The sequence below is a fragment of the Cololabis saira genome, unplaced genomic scaffold (genome assembly GCF_033807715.1).
Source record: "Cololabis saira isolate AMF1-May2022 unplaced genomic scaffold, fColSai1.1 scf055, whole genome shotgun sequence".
In the NCBI taxonomy this organism is placed as follows: domain Eukaryota; kingdom Metazoa; phylum Chordata; class Actinopteri; order Beloniformes; family Belonidae; genus Cololabis; species Cololabis saira.
Window position 1 is genome coordinate 140,001 of NW_026906219.1, and position 17,500 is coordinate 157,500.

General features: G+C 45.4%; 33 non-coding genes and 2 pseudogenes across 33 annotated transcripts; all 35 read left to right on the forward strand.

Annotated features, from left to right (window-relative positions):
* Positions 1 to 83: 83 nt before the first annotated feature.
* LOC133435484 (5S ribosomal RNA) lies at positions 84 to 202 on the forward strand. The gene has a single exon (XR_009779329.1). It is a non-coding gene; the product is annotated as a 5S ribosomal RNA (ribosomal RNA).
* A 217-nt stretch (positions 203 to 419) lies between these two features.
* On the forward strand, positions 420 to 538 carry LOC133435514 (5S ribosomal RNA). The gene has a single exon (XR_009779357.1). It is a non-coding gene; the product is annotated as a 5S ribosomal RNA (ribosomal RNA).
* A 199-nt stretch (positions 539 to 737) lies between these two features.
* On the forward strand, positions 738 to 856 carry LOC133435781 (5S ribosomal RNA). The gene has a single exon (XR_009779599.1). It is a non-coding gene; the product is annotated as a 5S ribosomal RNA (ribosomal RNA).
* A 217-nt stretch (positions 857 to 1,073) lies between these two features.
* LOC133435748 (5S ribosomal RNA) lies at positions 1,074 to 1,192 on the forward strand. Its single transcript, XR_009779581.1, has one exon. It is a non-coding gene; the product is annotated as a 5S ribosomal RNA (ribosomal RNA).
* A 199-nt stretch (positions 1,193 to 1,391) lies between these two features.
* On the forward strand, positions 1,392 to 1,510 carry LOC133435782 (5S ribosomal RNA). The gene has a single exon (XR_009779600.1). It is a non-coding gene; the product is annotated as a 5S ribosomal RNA (ribosomal RNA).
* Positions 1,511 to 1,727: 217 nt separating this feature from the next.
* Positions 1,728 to 1,846, forward strand: LOC133435719 (5S ribosomal RNA). The gene has a single exon (XR_009779553.1). It is a non-coding gene; the product is annotated as a 5S ribosomal RNA (ribosomal RNA).
* Positions 1,847 to 2,045: 199 nt separating this feature from the next.
* LOC133435598 (5S ribosomal RNA) lies at positions 2,046 to 2,164 on the forward strand. The gene has a single exon (XR_009779437.1). It is a non-coding gene; the product is annotated as a 5S ribosomal RNA (ribosomal RNA).
* Positions 2,165 to 2,381: 217 nt separating this feature from the next.
* Positions 2,382 to 2,500, forward strand: LOC133435783 (5S ribosomal RNA). Its single transcript, XR_009779601.1, has one exon. It is a non-coding gene; the product is annotated as a 5S ribosomal RNA (ribosomal RNA).
* A 199-nt stretch (positions 2,501 to 2,699) lies between these two features.
* LOC133435751 (5S ribosomal RNA) lies at positions 2,700 to 2,818 on the forward strand. Its single transcript, XR_009779584.1, has one exon. It is a non-coding gene; the product is annotated as a 5S ribosomal RNA (ribosomal RNA).
* A 217-nt stretch (positions 2,819 to 3,035) lies between these two features.
* On the forward strand, positions 3,036 to 3,154 carry LOC133435701 (5S ribosomal RNA). Its single transcript, XR_009779535.1, has one exon. It is a non-coding gene; the product is annotated as a 5S ribosomal RNA (ribosomal RNA).
* Positions 3,155 to 3,371: 217 nt separating this feature from the next.
* On the forward strand, positions 3,372 to 3,490 carry LOC133435622 (5S ribosomal RNA). Its single transcript, XR_009779460.1, has one exon. It is a non-coding gene; the product is annotated as a 5S ribosomal RNA (ribosomal RNA).
* Positions 3,491 to 3,689: 199 nt separating this feature from the next.
* On the forward strand, positions 3,690 to 3,808 carry LOC133435784 (5S ribosomal RNA). Its single transcript, XR_009779602.1, has one exon. It is a non-coding gene; the product is annotated as a 5S ribosomal RNA (ribosomal RNA).
* Positions 3,809 to 4,025: 217 nt separating this feature from the next.
* LOC133435749 (5S ribosomal RNA) lies at positions 4,026 to 4,144 on the forward strand. The gene has a single exon (XR_009779582.1). It is a non-coding gene; the product is annotated as a 5S ribosomal RNA (ribosomal RNA).
* Positions 4,145 to 4,343: 199 nt separating this feature from the next.
* On the forward strand, positions 4,344 to 4,462 carry LOC133435785 (5S ribosomal RNA). Its single transcript, XR_009779603.1, has one exon. It is a non-coding gene; the product is annotated as a 5S ribosomal RNA (ribosomal RNA).
* Positions 4,463 to 4,679: 217 nt separating this feature from the next.
* On the forward strand, positions 4,680 to 4,798 carry LOC133435684 (5S ribosomal RNA). Its single transcript, XR_009779520.1, has one exon. It is a non-coding gene; the product is annotated as a 5S ribosomal RNA (ribosomal RNA).
* A 199-nt stretch (positions 4,799 to 4,997) lies between these two features.
* LOC133435716 (5S ribosomal RNA) lies at positions 4,998 to 5,116 on the forward strand. The gene has a single exon (XR_009779550.1). It is a non-coding gene; the product is annotated as a 5S ribosomal RNA (ribosomal RNA).
* Positions 5,117 to 5,334: 218 nt separating this feature from the next.
* Positions 5,335 to 5,453, forward strand: LOC133435623 (5S ribosomal RNA). The gene has a single exon (XR_009779461.1). It is a non-coding gene; the product is annotated as a 5S ribosomal RNA (ribosomal RNA).
* A 199-nt stretch (positions 5,454 to 5,652) lies between these two features.
* LOC133435568 (5S ribosomal RNA) lies at positions 5,653 to 5,771 on the forward strand. Its single transcript, XR_009779408.1, has one exon. It is a non-coding gene; the product is annotated as a 5S ribosomal RNA (ribosomal RNA).
* A 217-nt stretch (positions 5,772 to 5,988) lies between these two features.
* On the forward strand, positions 5,989 to 6,107 carry LOC133435720 (5S ribosomal RNA). The gene has a single exon (XR_009779554.1). It is a non-coding gene; the product is annotated as a 5S ribosomal RNA (ribosomal RNA).
* Positions 6,108 to 6,306: 199 nt separating this feature from the next.
* Positions 6,307 to 6,425, forward strand: LOC133435752 (5S ribosomal RNA). The gene has a single exon (XR_009779585.1). It is a non-coding gene; the product is annotated as a 5S ribosomal RNA (ribosomal RNA).
* Positions 6,426 to 6,624: 199 nt separating this feature from the next.
* On the forward strand, positions 6,625 to 6,743 carry LOC133435599 (5S ribosomal RNA). The gene has a single exon (XR_009779438.1). It is a non-coding gene; the product is annotated as a 5S ribosomal RNA (ribosomal RNA).
* Positions 6,744 to 6,960: 217 nt separating this feature from the next.
* Positions 6,961 to 7,079, forward strand: LOC133435560 (5S ribosomal RNA). The gene has a single exon (XR_009779400.1). It is a non-coding gene; the product is annotated as a 5S ribosomal RNA (ribosomal RNA).
* Positions 7,080 to 7,278: 199 nt separating this feature from the next.
* Positions 7,279 to 7,397, forward strand: LOC133435693 (5S ribosomal RNA). Its single transcript, XR_009779529.1, has one exon. It is a non-coding gene; the product is annotated as a 5S ribosomal RNA (ribosomal RNA).
* Positions 7,398 to 7,614: 217 nt separating this feature from the next.
* Positions 7,615 to 7,733, forward strand: LOC133435761 (5S ribosomal RNA; annotated as a pseudogene).
* Positions 7,734 to 7,932: 199 nt separating this feature from the next.
* Positions 7,933 to 8,051, forward strand: LOC133435712 (5S ribosomal RNA). The gene has a single exon (XR_009779546.1). It is a non-coding gene; the product is annotated as a 5S ribosomal RNA (ribosomal RNA).
* Positions 8,052 to 8,250: 199 nt separating this feature from the next.
* On the forward strand, positions 8,251 to 8,369 carry LOC133435557 (5S ribosomal RNA). Its single transcript, XR_009779397.1, has one exon. It is a non-coding gene; the product is annotated as a 5S ribosomal RNA (ribosomal RNA).
* Positions 8,370 to 8,568: 199 nt separating this feature from the next.
* Positions 8,569 to 8,687, forward strand: LOC133435485 (5S ribosomal RNA). The gene has a single exon (XR_009779330.1). It is a non-coding gene; the product is annotated as a 5S ribosomal RNA (ribosomal RNA).
* Positions 8,688 to 8,904: 217 nt separating this feature from the next.
* On the forward strand, positions 8,905 to 9,023 carry LOC133435687 (5S ribosomal RNA). Its single transcript, XR_009779523.1, has one exon. It is a non-coding gene; the product is annotated as a 5S ribosomal RNA (ribosomal RNA).
* Positions 9,024 to 9,222: 199 nt separating this feature from the next.
* On the forward strand, positions 9,223 to 9,341 carry LOC133435787 (5S ribosomal RNA). The gene has a single exon (XR_009779605.1). It is a non-coding gene; the product is annotated as a 5S ribosomal RNA (ribosomal RNA).
* Positions 9,342 to 9,540: 199 nt separating this feature from the next.
* Positions 9,541 to 9,659, forward strand: LOC133435520 (5S ribosomal RNA). The gene has a single exon (XR_009779362.1). It is a non-coding gene; the product is annotated as a 5S ribosomal RNA (ribosomal RNA).
* A 216-nt stretch (positions 9,660 to 9,875) lies between these two features.
* LOC133435565 (5S ribosomal RNA) lies at positions 9,876 to 9,994 on the forward strand. The gene has a single exon (XR_009779405.1). It is a non-coding gene; the product is annotated as a 5S ribosomal RNA (ribosomal RNA).
* Positions 9,995 to 10,193: 199 nt separating this feature from the next.
* LOC133435615 (5S ribosomal RNA) lies at positions 10,194 to 10,312 on the forward strand. The gene has a single exon (XR_009779453.1). It is a non-coding gene; the product is annotated as a 5S ribosomal RNA (ribosomal RNA).
* Positions 10,313 to 10,511: 199 nt separating this feature from the next.
* LOC133435758 (5S ribosomal RNA) lies at positions 10,512 to 10,630 on the forward strand (annotated as a pseudogene).
* Positions 10,631 to 10,853: 223 nt separating this feature from the next.
* On the forward strand, positions 10,854 to 10,972 carry LOC133435553 (5S ribosomal RNA). Its single transcript, XR_009779393.1, has one exon. It is a non-coding gene; the product is annotated as a 5S ribosomal RNA (ribosomal RNA).
* Positions 10,973 to 11,171: 199 nt separating this feature from the next.
* On the forward strand, positions 11,172 to 11,290 carry LOC133435536 (5S ribosomal RNA). Its single transcript, XR_009779377.1, has one exon. It is a non-coding gene; the product is annotated as a 5S ribosomal RNA (ribosomal RNA).
* Positions 11,291 to 17,500: the final 6,210 nt, after the last annotated feature.

The window sequence follows — 17,500 nt, forward strand, 5'->3', positions numbered from 1 at the left end:
CAAATAAAACCAACAAATCAATGACTTATATGCTATGACTTATTTTCAACTCCATATAAGAGGTATTTCAAGCTGCAGCTTCTGCTTACAGCCATACCAGCCTGGATGCGCCCGATCTCGTCTGATCTCGGAAGCTAAGCAGGGTCGGGCCTGGTTAGTACTTGGATGGGAGACCGCCTGGGAATACCAGGTGCTGTAAGCTTTTTCAACCAGCAGAGAGCGCTCTCGCTTAATCTACCCACACATATTTCAACGTGGTAACAGCGACAGCTCACGTCCTAAAGGGTTTTTCACATGGTTAAGGCACTTAAACTCCAACAAATATGCGCTTCTAAATTATTATCACCAACAAATCAATGACTTATATTATATGACTTATCTTCAACTCCATATAAGAGGTATTTCAAGCTGCAGCTTCAGCTTACGGCCATACCAGCCTGGATGCGCCCGATCTCGTCTGATCTCGGAAGCTAAGCAGGGTCGGGCCTGGTTAGTACTTGGATGGGAGACCGCCTGGGAATATCAGGTGCTGTAAGCTTTTTCAACCAGCAGAGAGCGCTCTCGCTTAATCTACCCACACATATTTCAAAGTGGTAACAGCGACAGCTCACGTCCTAAAGTGTTTTGCACATGGTTAAGGCACTTTAACTCCAACAAATAAAACCAACAAATCAATGACTTATATTCTATGACTTATCTTCAACTCCATATCAGAGGTATTTCAAGCTGCAGCTTCTGCTTACGGCCATACCAGCCTGGATGCGCCCGATCTCGTCTGATCTCGGAAGCTAAGCAGGGTCGGGCCTGGTTAGTACTTGGATGGGAGACCGCCTGGGAATACCAGGTGCTGTAAGCTTTTTCAACCAGCAGAGAACCCTCTAGCTTAATCTACCCACACATATTTCAACGTGGTAACAGCGACAGCTCACGTCCTAAAGTGTTTTGCACATGGTTAAGGCACTTTAACTCCAACAAATAAGCGCTTCTAAATTATTATCACCAACAAATCAATGACTTGTATTATATGACTTATCTTCAACTCCATATAAGAAGAATTTCAAGCTGCAGCTTCTGCTTACGGCCATACCAGCCTGGATGCGCCAGATCTCATCTGATCTAGGAAGCTAAGCAGGGTCGGGCCTGGTTAGTGCTTGGATGGGAGACCGCCTGGGAATACCAGGTGCTGTAAGCTTTTTCAACCAGCAGAGAGTGCTCTCGCTTAATCTACCCACACATATTTCAACGTGGTAACAGCGACAGCTCACGTCCTAAAGTGTTTTGCACATGGTTAAGGCACTTTAACTCCAACAAATAAAACCAACAAATCAATGACTTATATTCTATGACTTATCTTCAACTCCATATAAGAGGTATTTCAAGCTGCATCTTCTGCTTACGGCCATACCAGCCTGGATGCGCCCGATCTCGTCTGATCTCGGAAGCTAAGCAGGGTCGGGCCTGGTTAGTACTTGGATGGGAGACCGCCTGGGAATACCAGGTGCTGTAAGCTTTTTCAACCAGCAGAGAACGCTCTCGCTTAATCTACCCACACATATTTCAACGTGGTAACAGCGACAGCTCACGTCCTAAAGTGTTTTGCACATAGTTAAGGCACCTTAACTCCAACAAATAAGCGCTTCTAAATTATTATCACCAACAAATCAATGACATATATTCTATGACTTATCTTCAACTCCATATAAGAAGTATTTCAAGCTGCAGCTTCTGCTTACGGCCATACCAGCCTGGATGCGCCTGATCTCGTCTGATCTCGGAAGCTAAGCAGGGTCGGGCTTGGTTAGTACTTGGATGGGAGACTGCCTGGGAGTACCAGGTGCTGTAAGCTTTTTCAACCAGCAGAGAACGCTCTCGCTTAATCTACCCACACATATTTCAACGTGGTAACAGCGACAGCTCACGTCCTAAAGTGTTTTGCACATGGTTAAGGCACTTTAACTCCAACAAATAAAACCAACAAATCAATGACTTATATTCTATGAATTATCTTCAACTCCATATAAGAGGTATTTCAAGCTGCAGCTTCTGCTTACGGCCATACCAGCCTGGATGCGCCCGATCTCGTCTGATCTCGGAAGCTAAGCAGGGTCGGCCCTGGTTAGTACTTGGATGGGAGACCGCCTGGGAATACCAGGTGCTGTAAGCTTTTTCAACCAGCAGAGAACCCTCTAGCTTAATCTACCCACACATATTTCAACGTGGTAACAGCGACAGCTCACGTCCTAAAGTGTTTTGCACATGGTTAAGGCACTTTAACTCCAACAAATAAGCGCTTCTAAATTATTATCACCAACAAATCAATGACTTGTATTATATAACTTATCTTCAACTCCATATAAGAAGTATTTCAAGCTGCAGCTTCAGCTTACGGCCATACCAGCCTGGATGCGCCCGATCTCGTCTGATCTCGGAAGCTAAGCAGGGTCGGGCCTGGTTAGTACTTGGATGGGAGACCGCCTGGGAATACCAGGTGCTGTAAGCTTTTTCAACCAGCAGAGAGTGCTCTCGCTTAATCCACCCACACATATTTCAACGTGGTAACAGCGACAGCTCACGTCCTAAAGTGTTTTGCACATGGTTAAGGCACTTTAACTCCAACAAATAAAACCAACAAATCAATGACTTATATTCTATGACTTATCTTCAACTCCATATAAGAGGTATTTCAAGCTGCAGCTTCTGCTTACGGCCATACCAGCCTGGATGCACCCGATCTTGTCTGATCTCGGAAGCTAAGCAGGGTTGGCCCTGGTTAGTACTTGGATGGGAGACCGCCTGGGAATACTCGGTTCTGTAAGCTTTTTCAACCAGCAGAGAGCGCTCTCGCTTAATCTACCCACACATATTTCAACGTGGTAACAGCGACAGCTCACGTCCTAAAGTGTTTTGCACATGGTTAAGGCACTTTAACTCCAACAAATAAGCGCTTCTAAATTATTATCACCAACAAATCAATGACTTGTATTATATAACTTATCTTCAACTCCATATCAGAGGTATTTCAAGCTGCAGCTTCTGCTTACGGCCATACCAGCCTGGATGCGCCCGATCTCGTCTGATCTCGAAAGCTAAGCAGGGTCGGGCCTGGTTAATACTTGGATGGGAGACCGCCTGGGAATACCAGGTGCTGTAAGCATTTTCAACCAGCAGAGAGCGCTCTCGCTTAATCTACCCACACATATTTCAACGTGGTAACAGCGACAGCTCACGTCCAAAAGTGTTTTTCACATGGTTAAGGCACTTTAACTCCAACAAATAAGCGCTTCTAAATTATTATCACCAACAAATCAATGACTTGTATTATATGACTTATCTTCAACTCCATATAAGAAGTATTTCAAGCTGCAGCTTCAGCTTACGGCCATACCAGCCTGGATGCGCCCGATCTCATCTGATCTAGGAAGCTAAGCAGGGTCGGGCCTGGTTAGTACTTGGATGGGAGACCGCCTGGGAATACCAGGTGCTGTAAGCTTTTTCAACCAGCAGAGAGTGCTCTCGCTTAATCTACCCACACATATTTCAACGTGGTAACAGCGACAGCTCACGTCCTAAAGTGTTTTGCACATGGTTAAGGCACTTTAACTCCAACAAATAAAACCAACAAATCAATGACTTATATTCTATGACTTATCTTCAACTCCATATCAGAGGTATTTCAAGCTGCAGCTTCTGCTTACGGCCATACCAGCCTGGATGCGCCCGATCTCGTCTGATCTCGGAAGCTAAGCAGGGTCGGGCCTGGTTAGTACTTGGATGGGAGACCGCCTGGGAATACCAGGTGCTGTAAGCTTTTTCAACCAGCAGAGAACCCTCTAGCTTAATCTACCCACACATATTTCAACGTGGTAACAGCGACAGCTCACGTCCTAAAGTGTTTTGCACATGGTTAAGGCACTTTAACTCCAACAAATAAGCGCTTCTAAATTATTATCACCAACAAATCAATGACTTGTATTATATGACTTATCTTCAACTCCATATAAGAAGAATTTCAAGCTGCAGCTTCTGCTTACGGCCATACCAGCCTGGATGCGCCAGATCTCATCTGATCTAGGAAGCTAAGCAGGGTCGGGCCTGGTTAGTGCTTGGATGGGAGACCGCCTGGGAATACCAGGTGCTGTAAGCTTTTTCAACCAGCAGAGAGTGCTCTCGCTTAATCTACCCACACATATTTCAACGTGGTAACAGCGACAGCTCACGTCCTAAAGTGTTTTGCACATGGTTAAGGCACTTTAACTCCAACAAATAAAACCAACAAATCAATGACTTATATTCTATGACTTATCTTCAACTCCATATAAGAGGTATTTCAAGCTGCATCTTCTGCTTACGGCCATACCAGCCTGGATGCGCCCGATCTCGTCTGATCTCGGAAGCTAAGCAGGGTCGGGCCTGGTTAGTACTTGGATGGGAGACCGCCTGGGAATACCAGGTGCTGTAAGCTTTTTCAACCAGCAGAGAACGCTCTCGCTTAATCTACCCACACATATTTCAACGTGGTAACAGCGACAGCTCACGTCCTAAAGTGTTTTGCACATAGTTAAGGCACCTTAACTCCAACAAATAAGCGCTTCTAAATTATTATCACCAACAAATCAATGACATATATCCTATGACTTATCTTCAACTCCATATAAGAAGTATTTCAAGCTGCAGCTTCTGCTTACGGCCATACCAGCCTGGATGCGCCTGATCTCGTCTGATCTCGGAAGCTAAGCAGGGTCGGGCCTGGTTAGTACTTGGATGGGAGACTGCCTGGGAGTACCAGGTGCTGTAAGCTTTTTCAACCAGCAGAGAACGCTCTCGCTTAATCTAGCCACACATATTTCAACGTGGTAACTGCGACAGCTCACATCCTAAAGTGTTTTGCACATGGTTAAGGCACTTTAACTCCAACAAATAAAACCAACAGATCAATGACTTATATTCTATGACTTATCTTCAACTCCATATAAGAGGTATTTCAAGCTGCAGCTTCTACTTACGGCCATACCAGCCTGGATGCGCCCGGTCTCGTCTGATCTCGGAAGCTAAGCAGGGTCGGGCCTGGTTAGTACTTGGATGGGAGACCGCCTGGGAATACCAGGTGCTGTACGCTTTTTCAACCTGCAGTAGAGCGCTCTCGCTTAATCTACCCACACATATTTCAACGTGGTAACAGCGACAGCTCACGTCCTAAAGTGTTTTGCACATGGTTAAGGCACTTTAACTCCAACAAATAAGCGCTTCTAAATTATTATCACCAACAAATCAATGACTTGTATTATATGACTTATCTTCAACTCCATATAAGAAGTATTTCAAGCTGCAGCTTCAGCTTACGGCCATACCAGCCTGGATGCGCCCGATCTCATCTGATCTAGGAAGCTAAGCAGGGTCGGGCCTGGTTAGTACTTGGATGGGAGACCGCCTGGGAATACCAGGTGCTGTAAGCTTTTTCAACCAGCAGAGAGTGCTCTCGCTTAATCTACCCACACATATTTCAACGTGGTAACAGCGACAGCTCACGTCCTAAAGTGTTTTGCACATGGTTAAGGCACTTTAACTCCAACAAATAAAACCAACAAATCAATGACTTATATTCTATGACTTATCTTCAACTCCATATAAGAGGTATTTCAAGCTGCAGCTTCTGCTTACGGCCATACCAGCCTGGATGCGCCCGATCTCGACTGATCTCGGAAGCTAAGCAGGGTCGGGCCTGGTTAGTACTTGGATGGGAGACCGCCTGGGAATACCAGGTGCTGTAAGCTTTTTCAACCAGCAGAGAACGCTCTCGCTTAATCTACCCACACATATTTCAACGTGGTAACAGCGACAGCTCACGTCCTAAAGTGTTTTGCACATAGTTAAGGCACCTTAACTCCAACAAATAAGCGCTTCTAAATTATTATCACCAACAAATCAATGACATATATTCTATGACTTATCTTCAACTCCATATAAGAAGTATTTCAAGCTGCAGCTTCTGCTTACGGCCATACCAGCCTGGATGCGCCTGATCTCGTCTGATCTCGGAAGCTAAGCAGGGTCGGGCTTGGTTAGTACTTGGATGGGAGACTGCCTGGGAGTACCAGGTGCTGTAAGCTTTTTCAACCAGCAGAGAACGCTCTCGCTTAATCTACCCACACATATTTCAACATGGTAACAGCGACAGCTCACGTCCTAAAGTGTTTTGCACATGGTTAAGGCACTTTAACTCCAACAAATAAAACCAACAAATCAATGACTTATATTCTATGACTTATCTTCAACTCCATATAAGAGGTATTTCAAGCTGCAGCTTCTGCTTAGGGCCATACCAGCCTGGATGCGCCCAATCTTGTCTGATCTCGGAAGCTAAGCAGGGTCGGGCCTGGTTAGTACTTGGATGGGAGACCGCCTGGGAATACCAGGTGCTGTAAGTTTTTTCAACCAGCAGAGAGCGCTCTCGCTTAATCTACCCACACATATTTCAACGTGGTAAAAGCGACAGCTCACGTCCTTAAGTGTTTTGCACATGGTTAAGGCACTTTAACTCCAACAAATAAAACCAACAAATCTATGACCTATATTCTATGACTTATCTTCAACTCCATATAAGAGGTATTTCAAGCTGCAGCTTCTGCTTACGGCCATACCAGCCTGGATGCGCCCGATCTCGTCTGATCTCGGAAGCTAAGCAGGGTCGGCCCTGGTTAGTACTTGGATGGGAGACCGCCTGGGAATACCAGGTGCTGTAAGCTTTTTCAACCAGCAGAGAACCCTCTAGCTTAATCTACCCACACATATTTCAACGTGGTAACAGCGACAGCTCACGTCCTAAAGTGTTTTGCACATGGTTAAGGCACTTTAACTCCAACAAATAAGCGCTTCTAAATTATTATCACCAACAAATCAATGACTTGTATTATATGACTTATCTTCAACTCCATATAAGAAGTATTTCAAGCTGCAGCTTCAGCTTACGACCATACCAGCCTGGATGCGCCCGATCTCGTCTGATCTCGGAAGCTAAGCAGGGTCGGGCCTGGTTAGTACTTGGATGGGAGACCGCCTGGGAATACCAGGTGCTGTAAGCTTTTTCAACCAGCAGAGAGTGCTCTCGCTTAATCTACCCACACATATTTCAACGTGGTAACAGCGACAGCTCACGTCCTAAAGTGTTTTGCACATGGTTAAGGCACTTTAACTCCAACAAATAAAACCAACAAATCAATGACTTATATTCTATGACTTATCTTCAACTCCATATAAGAGGTATTTCAAGCTGCAGCTTCTGCTTACGGCCATACCAGCCTGGATGCGCCCGATCTCGTCTGATCTCGGGAGCTAAGCAGGGTCGGGCCTGGTTAGTACTTGGATGGGAGACCGCCTGGGGATACCAGGTGCTGTAAGCTTTTTCAACCAGCAGAGAACGCTCTCGCTTAATCTACCCACACATATTTCAACGTGGTAACAGCGACAGCTCACGTCCTAAAGTGTTTTGCACATAGTTAAGGCACCTTAACTCCAACAAATAAGCGCTTCTAAATTATTATCACCAACAAATCAATGACATATATTCTATGACTTATCTTCAACTCCATATAAGAAGTATTTCAAGCTGCGGCATCTGCTTACGGCCATACCAGCCTGGATGCGCCTGATCTCGTCTGATCTCGGAAGCTAAGCAGGGTCGTTCCTGGTTACTACTTGGATGGGAGACCGCCTGGGAATAGCAGGTGCTGTAAGCTTTTTCAACCTGCAGAGAGCGCTCTCGCTTAATCTACCCACACATATTTCAACGTGGTAACAGCGACAGCTCACGTCCTAAAGGGTTTTGCACATGGTTAAGGCGCTTTAACTCTAACAAATAAAACCAACAAATCAATGACTTATATTCTATGACTTATCTTCAACTCCATATAAGAGGTATTTCAAGCAGGAGCTTCTGCTTACGGCCATACCAGCCTGGATGCGCCCAATCTCGTCTGATCTCGGAAGCTAAGCAGGGTCGGGCCTGGTTAGTACTTGAATGGGAGACCGCCTGGGAATACCAGGTGCTGTAAGTTTTTTCAACCAGCAGAGAGCGCTCTCGCTTAATCTACCCACACATATTTCAACGTGGTAAAAGCGACAGCTCACGTCCTAAAGTGTTTTGCACATGGTTAAGGCACTTTAACTCCAACAAATAAAACCAACAGATCAATGACTTATATTCTATGACTTATCTTCAACTCCATATAAGAGGTATTTCAAGCTACAGCTTCTGCTTACGGCCATACCAGCCTGGATGCGCCCGATCTCGTCTGATCTCGGAAGCTAAGCAGGGTCGGGCCTGGTTAGTACTTGGATGGGAGACCGCCTGGGAATAGCAGGTGCTGTAAGCTTTTTCAACCTGCAGAGAGCGCTCTCGCTTAATCTACCCACACATATTTCAACGTGGTAACAGCGACAGCTCACGTCCTAAAGGGTTTTGCACATGGTTAAGGCACTTTAACTCCAACAAATAAAACCAACAAATCAATGACTTATATGCTATGACTTATTTTCAACTCCATATAAGAGGTATTTCAAGCTGCAGCTTCTGCTTACAGCCATACCAGCCTGGATGCGCCCGATCTCGTCTGATCTCGGAAGCTAAGCAGGGTCGGGCCTGGTTAGTACTTGGATGGGAGACCGCCTGGGAATACCAGGTGCTGTAAGCTTTTTCAACCAGCAGAGAGCGCTCTCGCTTAATCTACCCACACATATTTCAACGTGGTAACAGCGACAGCTCACGTCCTAAAGGGTTTTTCACATGGTTAAGGCACTTTAACTCCAACAAATATGCGCTTCTAAATTATTATCACCAACAAATCAATGACTTATATTATATGACTTATCTTCAACTCCATATAAGAGGTATTTCAAACTGCAGCTTCAGCTTACGGCCATAACAGCCTGGATGCGCCCGATCTCGTCTGATCTCGGAAGCTAAGCAGGGTCGGGCCTGGTTAGTACTTGGATGGGAGACCGCCTGGGAATATCAGGTGCTGTAAGCTTTTTCAACCAGCAGAGAGCGCTCTCGCTTAATCTACCCACACATATTTCAAAGTGGTAACAGCGACAGCTCACGTCCTAAAGTGTTTTGCACATGGTTAAGGCACTTTAACTCCAACAAATAAAACCAACAAATCAATGACTTATATTCTATGACTTATCTTCAACTCCATATCAGAGGTATTTCAAGCTGCAGCTTCTGCTTACGGCCATACCAGCCTGGATGCGCCCGATCTCGTCTGATCTCGGAAGCTAAGCAGGGTCGGGCCTGGTTAGTACTTGGATGGGAGACCGCCTGGGAATACCAGGTGCTGTAAGCTTTTTCAACCAGCAGAGAGCGCTCTCGCTTAATCTACCCACACATATTTCAACGTGGTAACAGCGACAGCTCACGTCCTAAAGTGTTTTGCACATGGTTAAGGCACTTTAACTCCAACAAATAAAACCAACAAATCAATGACTTATATTCTATGACTTATCTTCAACTCCATATAAGAGGTATTTCAAGCTGCAGCTTCTGCTTACGGCCATACCAGCCTGGATGCGCCCGATCTCGTCTGATCTCGGAAGCTAAGCAGGGTCGGGCCTGGTTAGTACTTGAATGGGAGACCGCCTGGGAATACCAGGTGCTGTAAGCTTTTTCAACCAGCAGAGAGCGCTCTCGCTTAATCTACCCACACAAATTTCAACGTGGTAACAGCGACAGCTCACGTCCTAAAGTGTTTTGCACATGGTTAAGGCACTTTAACTCCAACAAATAAGCGCTTCTAAATTATTATCACCAACAAATCAATGACTTATATTATATGACTATCTTCAACTCCATATAAGAGGTATTTCAAGCTGCAGCTTCAGCTCACGGCCATACCAGCCTGGATGCGCCCGATCTCGTCTGATCTCGGAAGCTAAGCAGGGTCGGGCCTGGTTAGTACTTGGATGGGAGACCGCCTGGGAATACCAGGTGCTGTAAGCTTTTTCAACCTGCAGAGAGCGCTCTCGCTTAATCTACCCACACATATTTTAACGTGGTAACAGCGACAGCTCACGTCCTAAAGTGTTTTGCACATGCTTAAGGCACCTTAACTCCAACAAATAAAACCAACAGATCAATGACTTATATTCTATGACTTATCTTCAACTCCATATAAGAGGTATTTCAAGCTGCAGCTTCTGCTTACGGCCATACCAGCCTGGATGCGCCCGATCTAGTCTGATCTCGGAAGCTAAGCAGGGTCGGGCCTGGTTAGTACTTGGATGGGAGACCGCCTGGGAATACCAGGTGCTGTAAGCTTTTTCAACCAGCAGAGAACGCTCTCGCTTAATCTACCTACACATATTTCAACGTGGTAACAGCGACAGCTCACGTCCTAAAGTGTTTTGCACATGGTTAAGGCACTTTAACTCCGACAAATAAAACCAACAAATCAATGACTTATATTCTATGACTTATCTTCAACTCCATATAAGAGGTATTTCAAGCTGCAGCTTCTGCTTACGGCCATACCAGCCTGGATGCGCCCGATCTCGTCTGGTCTCGGAAGCTAAGCATGGTCGGGCCTGGTTAGTACTTGGATGGGAGACCGCCTGGGTTTACCAGGTGCTGTAAGCATTTTCAACCAGCAGAGAGCGCTCTCACTTAATCTACCCACACATATTTCAACGTGGTAACAGCGACAGCTCACGTCCTAAAGGGTTTTTCACATGGTTAAGGCACTTTAACTCCAACAAATAAGCGCTTCTAAATTATTATCACCAACAAATCAATGACTCATATTATATGACTTATCTTCAACTCCATATAAGAGGTATTTCAAGCTGCAGCTTCAGCTTCAGCTTACGGCCATACCAGCCTGGATGCGCCCGATCTCGTCTGATCTCAGAAGCTAAGCAGGGTTGGGCCTGGTTAGTACTTGGATGGGAGACCGCCTGGGAATACCAGGTGCTGTAAGCTTTTTCAACCAGCAGAGAGCGCTCTCGCTTAATCTACCCACACATATTTCAACGTGGTAACAGCGACAGCTCACGTCCTAAAGTGTTTTGCACATGGTTAAGGCACTTTAACTCCAACAAATAAAACCAACAAATCAATGACTTATATTCTATGACTTATCTTCAACTCCATATAAGAGGTATTTCAAGCTGCAGCTTCTGCTTACGGCCATACCAGCCTGGATGCGCCTGATCTCGTCTGATCTCGGAAGCTAAGCAGGGTCGGGCCTGGTTAGTACTTGGATGGGAGACCGCCTGGGAATACCAGGTGCTGTAAGCTTTTTCAACCTGCAGAGAGCGCTCTCGCTTAATCTACCCACACATATTTTAATGTGGTAACAGCGACAGCTCACGTCCTAAAGTGTTTTGTGTAGCAAGCACAATGGATAACAACTTAATTGATAGGCTAATTGACCATTAATGAGAATTAGTGAAAAATGTTTAGAAAAACCAGGTTCGGCTGCTGAGCTCAATGTGTATAGTGTGAATGACCAACCAGAGGCAGAAACGTTTCAAGTTGAATATGCATATTAATATTTAAACAAACAAACAAAAAAACACATTTGCATTAATATTGAAAATAACAAACTGGGGCCCTTTAAGTTGTTCAATGTTCAAGGTTCAATGTTCAGTTCAGTCAGTCAGTTCAGACTTAAGGATTTGGGATTGGGACTGGGGTTTGGACTGGGGCTTGGGCAGAGGTTGGGACTGGGGTTTGGACTGGGGGGTTCTCCCTATTGGGGAGAAGGCACAAGCCTACCACACATGATGGGGACTGTGGGAGGAGAGTCCAGGCTCGATCTCAGGTTCAGTTCCAGGACTGGGGAAAGCTCACCATCTAACACAAAAAACCTGGCCTGAAAGGCCAGGTGAAACGAACCAAAAATCAGTGTTTGTTGCAACAATTCAATCATTCATAAATCAAACAATTCTTCTTTTCAAATTCTTTTAGCATGCTTTTAGATCATTTTAAATGCTTTTAAATGCTTTTTAAATGCTTTTAAATCACAATATTTTTCCAAAATCAATTACTTCATGAGCTCAAATAATCATTTCAAAACAAACCAAAAGTTATAAATCAACTCAAAATAAATACAGCTCAAGCCATCAGATATAAGAGCTCAGTGTTCAGGCATTGTGGCCTGGTGAACATTTAACCATTAGCTTTCAAACATTAGCTTGTTTTTGTATCAACCTCAATGTTAACCGATCAACCAAACCAGGCACAAGGGTAGATAGGAGGAGGGAGGATGATTGTAGTCTGAATCAATTTCACTGTTTCTTCTGTGAGAAACTTCTGTGAGGGCTTGCTGATTGGGTAACGTATTGCGTCACGCATCGCGTCACTTCCTGGTGTTTGCGGTCTGTGTTGCTGCCGTCTCACGGCGTTTGCAGGCTCAGATCTCTCCCGACTTTTTATCTAAAACTTAGACTGTTTTCTGGTAAAATAGCACTATATCTGGTACATTACTGTCTTTATTTCAACACTCGCTCATTTTCTCTTCCGTAACTTTCACTGTCACCAATCACCGATACATTTTCTGTCCGTTAGCCTCCGTTAGCATCTTAGCATGGCCGCTCCGGCTCCCACCGCTTCACCTCTTTCCTGCTCAGTGTGTGAAATGTTTAGTTATTCCTCTGCCTCCTTTAGTGAAGACGGTAAGTGCTTAAAGTGTAGTTTATTTGCAGGGCTGGAGGCGAGGCTCAGTCAGTTAGAGGTCCGGTTCGGCCAACTAAACCATAGTCCGAGAGCCTCCTCAGCTAACCAGGCTAAGCTAGCGGCGGACCGGCCCATAGCAGCTGAGCGTAGCCGCTCCCCTGCAGCTCCCGAGCAGCCGGCCAGGCAGGGCAGCTGGGTGACGGTTCGGAGGAAGACTAGTCTTAAAGGGCTCACGGAACACCACCACCCGCTTCATGTGTCTAACAGATTTTCCCCACTTAGCGACACATCTGTTGAGAAACCGACCCTGGTGATTGGAGACTCCATAGTCAGACATGTGAAGCCGACTCCAGAGACCTTAGTTAGGTGCATCCCGGGGGCCAGAGCGGGCGACATAGAAGCAAATTTGAAGCTACTGGCAAAGGGTAATCGTAAATATGGTAAAGTTATCATCAATGTCGGAGCTAATGACTCCCGTCTTCGCCAGTCGGAAGTAACCAGAATGAATATTGTCTCGGTGTGTAACTTCGCCAAGACCATGTCGGACTCTGTAGGTTTTTCTGGCCCCCTCCCCAATCTGGCCAGCGATGACATGTTTAGTCGCATGCTCTCGCTCCGCCGCTGGTTGTCTCAGTGGTGTTCAGAAAACGACGTGGACTTTATTGACAACTGGGAGACATTCTGGGGAAAGCCCGGTCTGATTAGAAGGGACGGCATTCATCCCACCCGGGATGGTGCAGCTCTTATGTCTAGAAATCTGGCCAATGTTATTAGACACTCCCCCTGACAATGCAGGGTCCAGGCCAGGATGCAGAGCTGTAGTTTAACAGGGCTGGAGGCGAGGCTTAGTCAGTTAGAGGTCCGGTTTGGCCAACTAGACCATAGTCCGATAGAATCCTCTGCGGACCGGCCCGTAGCAGCTGAGCGTAACCGCTCCCCTGCAGCTCCCCGGCAGCTGGCCAGGCAGGGCAGCTGGGTGACGGTTCGGAGGAAGGGTAGTCTTAAAGGGCTCAGCGACACATCTGTTGCTTCTCAAGGACCAACGCCTGCCAACAAAACTGTAGGATTGCATTATGTAATTAGCAACTCTAAAACTGTAGGATTACATGATATTGGCGACTCTGGCCAGGTGCCTAGCAAAATAGAAGTGGTTGCAGTTCCCCGCCCTCCAAAAGTTCACCAGGTGCAGCGTTATAGAGGCGTTAACCAAGATAACCTTGTAAAAATTAAAACCAATGCACATTTGGTACCAATTACAGACCGAAAAATTAGATGCGGACTACTAAATATACGATCATTAAGCTCTAAGTCTCTGTTAGTAAATGATATAATTACAGAGAGCAGGAGTGATATTTTCTGCTTAACAGAAACATGGTTACAGGAGGAAGAGTATGTTAGTTTGAATGAATCAACTCCGCCCGGCTACTTTAATCATCACATTTCTAGAAGCACGGGCCGAGGCGGAGGAGTCGCAGCAATTTATAACTCCGGTCTCCAAACAAAAATTGAACCCAAGTGCAACTATAATACATTTGAAAGCCTCATGCTTGGTCTGAAATTTCCGAGCCGGAAATCAGAGAAGCCAGTTGTGTTAGTGGTAGTGTACCGGCCCCCTGCTGGTGCGTATCTGGAGTTTTTGTCTGAATTTTCAGATTTCCTTTCTGGATTATTGATCAGCACAGATAAATTCATCATAGTGGGTGATTTTAACATTCATATGGATGTTGAAAGCGATAATCTTAAATTAGCCTTCGATTCTCTTCTAGAATCAATGGGTATCTCACAAAAAGTGGATAAACCGACGCACTGTTTTAATCATACTCTCGATCTCGTTCTCACCTACGGTGTTGAAACTGATGGTCTGTTGGTGTCACCTGTAAACTCCCTTTTATCCGACCATTACTTAATAACGTTTGAATTTAATTTTGTTGATGTTGAAGTGCAAAATAGGAGGTATTATTTTAGCAGATGTTTGTCTGATGAAGTTATTGTTAAATTTAGGGAGGCCATTGCTTATCTTACGACAGTGCGAAATAGTGATGTAGTCGAGGCCAGTGACCTGGGTTCTACCTCTGCAGATGTTGATTTCCTTGCTAGTAACACTGCTGATTTGTTGCATTCAGCTTTAGATGAAGTTGCTCCTTTGAAAAGGAGGGTTTCTAGCCACAGGAGCTTAACTCCCTGGTATAATTCAGATATCCGCATGTTGAAACAAAACGTGCGTAAAATGGAAAGGAAGTGGTACTCTTGTAGGTCTGTAGACTCTTATCGTGAATGGAAAGATATTTTAATAGTATATAAAAAAGCCATTCGCAAAGCCAGAACAGCTTATTATTCAACGTTGATAGAGGATAACAAAAGTAACCCACGTTTTCTGTTCAGCACTGTAGCCAGGCTGACAAAGAGTCACAACTCTGTTGAGCCGTGCATTCCTGAAGCTCTCAGTAGTGAAGACTTTATGAGCTTCTTCAACAGTAAAATCGCGAGAATTAGAGAAGAAATCAACCAGCCGGTTGTAGGTGTTTCTTCAGCTTTAGCGACTTCCCTAGGCTCTGACTTGTCTCTAGACTGTTTTGATCCTATAGACCTCCCTGAGCTGACTTCACTCGTTAATAGAGCTAAGTCAACCACATGTATGTTAGACCCCATCCCGACTCGTCTATTCAAACATATTTTTTCTCTTATTGGTACGACAATACTGGACCAAATTAACTTATCCCTAAGTTTAGGATATGTACCACAGGTTTTCAAAGTCGCAGTAATTAAACCTTTACTTAAAAAACCTTCTCTTGACCCAGACACCTTAGCTAATTATAGACCAATTTCCAACCTTCCATTTGTGTCTAAAATTCTGGAAAAGGCAGTTTCAAGCCAGTTATGTGACTATTTGTATAGAAATGATCTGTTTGAAGTCTTTCAGTCAGGGTTCAGAATGCATCATAGCACAGAGACAGCACTTGTTCGAGTCACGAATGACCTCCTTATGGCCTCAGATAAGGGATTAGTGTCCATACTGGTTCTACTGGACCTCAGTGCTGCTTTTGACACTATAGATCATGGCATTTTACTGCACAGGTTAGAGCATGTTGTTGGGATTAAAGGGACAGCTCTATGTTGGTTTAAATCATACCTATCTGACAGGTTCCAGTTTGTTCATGTACATGAGGTTTCTTCAGAACAGTCAAGGGTCTGTTATGGTGTTCCGCAGGGTTCAGTGCTAGGGCCAATCTTGTTCAGTTTATACATGCAGCCGTTGGGAAGTATAATCCAGAATCACGGCATACACTTTCATTGTTATGCTGATGATACGCAGCTCTATTTGTCTATGAAGCCGGATGAAACAGAACCGTTAGTTAAACTTCAGGCATGTCTTAGGGACATCAAGGACTGGATGTCCAGAAATTTCCTGCTTCTAAATTCAGATAAAACAGAGGTTATCATTCTTGGTCCAGAGCATCTTAGGAAGGGATTAGATGGTGTTGCGATGGCTTCCAGTGCAACTGTGAGAAATCTTGGTGTTATTTTCGATCAGGATTTGTCGTTTAAACCATATGTCAATCAGGTTTGTAAAATAGCCTTTTTCCATCTCCGTAATATTGCAAAGATTAGGAAAATCCTCTCACAGAGTGATGCAGAAAAACTAGTTCATGCGTTTGTATCTTCTAGACTAGATTACTGTAATGTGTTGTTAGCAGGATGTCCAAGTAATTTGCTGAATAGGCTCCAGCTGATCCAAAATGCAGCAGCACGAGTACTGACAGGAATTAGCAGGAGAGACCACGTCTCTCCAGTATTAGTGTCGCTCCATTGGTTACCCGTAAAATTCAGAATCCAATTTAAAATTTTATTACTTGCGTATAAAGCCCAAAACGGCTTAGCTCCGCATTATTTGCAAGACCTGATAGTGCCTTATGTTCCTGTCAGAGCTCTCCGTTCTCAGAGTGCAGGTTTACTTGTAGTTCCTAGAGTATCTAAATGTAGATTTGGAGGGCGGGCGTTCTGCTATCAGGCGCCACTACTATGGAACCAACTTCCAATCTGGGTTAAGGGGGCTGACACCACCTCCACCTTTAAAACTAAACTTAAAACATTTCTGTTTAGTAAAGCCTATAGTTAGTGTTTAGTAAACCTCTAGCTGGTGTTGGTAAATCTCTAGGTAGTGTAAACTTTAGTGTGTCAGAGTCGCTCCTGTGGTTTCTTGTGCTGGCCCCCCCCTTCTCCTCCCTTTTCTCTCTTTTGTCCATGTTGCAGCATCCTTTGCCGGACACCGGAACCTGCAGGTGGTCGTGGGTGGCTTGTAGCTTGCATTACGGAGCACAAGTCTTTCCCCGACCCTGCACCCCAACCTGGGACTTGCTGATTGGGCCGGAGCTTCGGGAGCTGCGTGCTGGCCTGCGGTCCCCACCCCTGGTCATCCCGTTGCTGCCCCCCCCTTCTCCTCCCTTTTCTCTCTTTTGTCCTGCAGGTGGCCATGGGTGGCTTGTAGCTTGCATTACGGAGCACAAGTCTTTTCCTGACCCTGCACCCCAACCTGGGACTTGCTGATTGGGCCGGAGCTTCGGGAGCTGTGTGCTGGCCTGCGGTCCCCACCCCCGGTCATCCCGTTGCTGCTTCCACCTGCCTGCTGTGCTGTTGCCGTCCCTGACCCACCAGTCTGGCCCTCGGCAGGAGGGTCCCCCCTGATGAGCCTGGTCCTGCTCAAGGTTTCTTCCCTCCTAAAGGGGAGTTTTTCCTTGCCACTGTTTGGCTTAAGGTTTTTCTCCCACTAGGGGAGTTTTTACCTGCCATTGTTTATGTAATAACTGCTCGGGGGTCATGTTCTGGGTATGG